The sequence below is a fragment of the Rutidosis leptorrhynchoides genome, chromosome 2, assembly GCF_046630445.1.
Source record: "Rutidosis leptorrhynchoides isolate AG116_Rl617_1_P2 chromosome 2, CSIRO_AGI_Rlap_v1, whole genome shotgun sequence".
Lineage (NCBI taxonomy): Eukaryota > Viridiplantae > Streptophyta > Magnoliopsida > Asterales > Asteraceae > Rutidosis > Rutidosis leptorrhynchoides.
In genome coordinates, this window is record NC_092334.1 from 228,252,726 (window position 1) to 228,257,748 (window position 5,023).

At 32.3% G+C, this 5,023-nt stretch overlaps 1 non-coding gene across 1 annotated transcript; it reads right to left on the minus strand.

Annotated features, from left to right (window-relative positions):
• Positions 1-414: 414 nt before the first annotated feature.
• LOC139895057 (small nucleolar RNA R71) lies at positions 415-521 on the minus strand. Its single transcript, XR_011775527.1, has one exon. It is a non-coding gene; the product is annotated as a small nucleolar RNA R71 (small nucleolar RNA).
• Positions 522-5,023: the final 4,502 nt, after the last annotated feature.

The window sequence follows — 5,023 nt, forward strand, 5'->3', positions numbered from 1 at the left end:
TCTAGTGATTCAGATTCAACAAATTCAATCATGGAAAATCAGGAACCTCTAAGTATGGAAGATCGAATGAGAGCTACACGCACTGGCCAAGGTCATGCCATTACTCAACCAGACATTAATGCGCCAGATTATGAAATCAAAGGACAAATCCTACATATGGTAACTAATCAATGCCAATTTAGTGGTACGCCAAAGGAAGATCCAAACGAACATCTTTGTACCTTTAATAGGATCTGTACTCTATTTAAAATCAGAGAAGTTGAGGATGAACAGATCTATCTCATGTTATTTCCCTGAACTTTGAAGGGAGAAGCCAAAGATTGGTTAGAATCGTTACCTGAAGGGGCGATTGACACATGGGATGTCTTAGTTGAGAAATTTCTTAAAAGATCCTTTCCGGCATCTAAAGCCGTGAGACTTCAAGGAGAAATTGTTACGTTCATGCAAAAGCCAAATGAAACATTATATGAGGTGTGGACAAGATTCGAAAAGTTGTTGAGAGGATGTCCTCAACATGGTTTAGACACTTATCGAATAGTACAAATATTCTACCAAAGATGCGACGTTGCTACAAGAAAAGACATCGACACAGCAGCTGGTGGTTCCATTATGAAGAAAACCGCAACCGAAGCTCACAAAATTATTGATAACACAGCCTCCCACTCACATGATGGCATCAAGAAAAAGATATTTTTCGATAATCTAAAGCCGCTAGAGCTGATTCTAGCCATGACTTTGATTCCATTTCCGCAAAGTTAGATGCTTTCGAGAGACGAATGGAAAAGATGACTAGAGATATTCACTCAATACAAATTAGTTGTGAGCAGTGTGGAGGACCACATTTGACAAAAGATTGTCTCAGTATTGAACAAACAATGGAACAAAGAGAGAATGTTTCATACATGAATCAAAGGCCTGGAAATAATTATCAGAATAATTATCAACCGCCAAGACCAAACTACAATCAAAATCAAAATTATAACCGAAATGTTCCATACAACAACCAACAAGGTCCTAGCAATCAACAAGTATCTAATAATACTTACAACCACCAAAGACCGATTTTTCCAAATAAACCACCACAAACCGATGATAAAAAGCCAAATTTAGAAGATATGATGTCGAAGCTAGTTGAATCTTGAACTCAATTTTTCACAACTCAGAAACAAACTAATGAACAAAATGCTCAAGCATTTAGAAATCAACAAGCTTCAATCCAAAATCTGGAACAAGAAGTAAGTAACCTAGCAAGGTTGATAGGTGAAAGAAAACTGGGGAGTCTACCTAGCGATACAAATGCTAACCCCCAGAATGAAACAGCTAAAGCCTTTACCACAAGAAGTGGTATTACACTTAAACCACCTGAAATGCCTGTAATTTCTGATGACTCTATTCCTACTACAGAGGCACCACAGCTTGAGCAAGATAAGGTTAATGAAGATAACATATTTAAGGCAAAGCCTTATGTTAAACCATACCAACTGTCACACCCCCAAATAGAGCCTGGGGTATTTGTGACTAATTATATCAAATCACAGTTGTATAAACGAGAACGACTCTACATGAGACGTTTTGTTGAGTTTTGCAGCAGAAGATAAATATGTCTTTAATTGATATGATATGTAATGAAGACTCCAAGCATAGAAAGCAATCATCATCAAAGCAGTATATATACCGCGGAAGCAATACTTAAGTACCTGAGAATAAACATGCTTAAAAAGGTCAACACGAGGTTGAGTGAGTTCATAGGTTTGTCATAAATAATGATTTCAGTAATAGTGTTAGACCACAAGATTTGTTTTCATAAGTAGATCACTCAGATCCAGTCAAGTTGATCTCCCGCAGGATCAAAAAGTTATGCCAGTGCGTGATATTTAGACTAAACGTTGTTTGCCCCGTGACAAGTTGTTCTGTCCTTGTCATTTAATTTCATTATCAAGTAATACAAAGACTTAGTCAAATGTATCAGGGACGTTACTACCGATAGGCCTATCCCCAATAATTAAGAATGCCGCAGCAATTAAAAATATCACTCTAGGGACATAGCCGGGTATAGCATAGTTTTATCAGTTGGTACTGATATTTAGACTAGACATTCAAGTTTGCCCTGTAACAAGTTATCGCTTATACTTGTCGGTTGGGGACTTACTGGTCATAGCCCAACATATCACAGTTTAATAGTTGGTACTTGTATTTAGACTAGACTTTCAAGTTTTCCCCGTAACAAGTTATCGTTTATACTTGTCGGTTGGGGACTTGCTGGTCATAGCCCAACATATCATAGTTTAATAGTTGATATGTGTAAAACAGTTATAAAAGTTGCGCATGTATTCTCAGCCCAAAAATATAGATAAAAAGGGAGTTATGAAAACTCACATTAAATAGCAGTTGAAGTATTCCACGCAAGAAGGGAAGTAAAGCAAGTAAGTGATCTGGATATCAACCTTGAGGTATAACGTTTGATTAGTTAATGTCTAATTTGACATAAAGTATGTTTATTAATATAGCAACTATATTGACAGTGACGGTTTTCGAGAAAAGTTCCTATTTCTCAAAAGTTTCTATTTTTGGAAACCTACTATTTATGAAAAACTTCCACTTATAGTAAGCTTCTAGTTTAAGAATGTTCGGGTTATAATTCTTAACAAAGATATTGTACAATCTCGCTCAAACTTCGTTGCTAACATGCAAGTCACTCGAATGATCTATTGTTACCGAGCGGCCCAGGATCTCTTGACCAGAATCTAAGTCTTGGCATTCGAGATCCACAAGCGTCCCATAATGGTAACAAGGATCACCCTAGGCCACAAGTAGTGGTGATGTTTGTAGTCTTTGTACGCTATCTTTAATTATAACCTTCACGTTAGGTGCGTATATACATATATATTCATTAATTCGATTTTAATTATAACTCCTATATATTAATTCATAAAAATACTTTTATAATTTTTAGTAACATATATTACTAATTATAACATGTTATTTATTTTAATTTTAATTGCATATAATTTATAACATTATTTACATGTTTCGGTAAAAAAATAATAAACTGAAGTAAAAAGTAAAAAGTAAAAAGTAAAAAGTAAAAAGTAAGAAAAGAATACTTACTAGTAGTAATTCTTCAAAGAGAGAATGAGAGAAATTTTGGTGTGAGTTTGAATGAGAAATGAGGGGTATTTATACTTGAAAAAATTAGGTAAAAAGAATAAAATAATTAAAAGAAAAAGAAATATTTTAATTTTTAATGGGATTTTAAAATTCAAAAGTATTAAATGTTAGGTCATGGGATAATGCACAAAATAAAATAATAAAAGTAGTTTTCCATTATAATTTTTAATTAAAAAGTAATTTATTTATTTATTTATTTATTTTATTAAAAAAATCATTTATTTTAAGGATTTTTTTTATATATTTTTTTAAAATAAACAAATTGATTTACTACTTTTCTAAGAATATTTGTCAATATTTTTTTTATTCATAATAACAATACTGATAATAAAGATATTAATTATTGATATCTTATTTAAAAAGGATATTAATAATAATAATATTAATATATCAAATTAATGCGTAATTATTTACAAATAATTGTTCGTGAATCTTCGAAATTAGTCGAGGTTAAATGAAATTATATAAATATTTTTGTTTAAATTTTGCCGAAAATTTACGGGTTGTCACAGTATCCCCCTGTTAATAGAAATTTCGTCCCGAAATTTAGTTGTTGCCTTCAATCGGCATTGTTTGTAAACAGGTGAGGATATTTTCATTTTATTTGGTCTTCACGTTCCCAGGTATGCTCGGGGCCTTTCGTGAATTCCAACTAATAGGATAATGTTTTCTTTCTAGCGTTTAAATCTTACGATCCATAAATTCTACGAAGTGCATTTTATTATTAATGCGGAGGTTATCTAAAGGATTTAACAAGAGTGTCATTGATTAGGTTTTCCTCAGAAAGAGATGATGATGTTATACAAGCATTTCAATATACATGAAATGTGTGATGAATAATAGTGAGCTTATTTAAACCTTGAGCGTTTATGCCACAATATTAGGGTAGATAAAACAGAGAAGAGTTCATGAAAATCATAGTCATGAAATTTGATAGAGATCATCATTCTTTACAACAAGAATGATGAATATGAGTTGAAAATTAGAGTTTTATCGACATTTAATAATATGGATAAAGTAAGTCGATTATAGAAAGAGTATAAACGAAGCTATCGTAAAAGATTGAAATGAGGAAATTAAATGTTCGTCTTAACTTTTGACATAGCTAAAGTTGATTTCTGGAAATTTAAGAGTTTTAAAGAAATCTTCATAATCTTTATAAGATTTGATTCTCTAGTAATTAAGGAAATTAGGATTTTCTTTAATTAAATGCGGTGAATTACCTCGATTGTTGTGTCTGGAATTTCGCTATAAATTAGCTTCTTCCGTTTCATTATCTTCACCACTTATATACTTTCTTCCTCAATCCATACTTCCAAAAGATTTGTTAATATGCTCAATCCAGTTCTTGTTCTTGACCTTATATTGGTTATCGCCACAATCTTCCTTCTTTTCCAACTCCCACCAGAGGAGTGTGTTTACTTCTATTATGCTCTAGGATTTATCATGTTTTTAGTTCTCCCGTGTCTTTATATTGCTATACGCATTGATATACACGGTTTGTAATTTCGGTATTGTTATCGGGATTTATATTTTCCCTTATTTGTCGAAGCTCTTTGCCTTTTTATTCTCCTCTCGACTCTAAGTAAAGCGAGTAATGGTCCAGAATTTGTAGGTATGAAGTTTTGAATGATCATAATGTTCTAAGCAGGAAGGAACGTAATATCATGATTTGATTTGTTATATTACAAGAATTACTGAGGATAGAACTATCAAGAATATATGTTATTGATATGTTCAGAGATTAAATAGAATGTAAAAGTCGTGTAACATGACAAATGATGATCATAAAATCTATGAATCATCATCTTCAATTAAAAATTTAGCATGACTTACTGTAATATAATCACGTTGG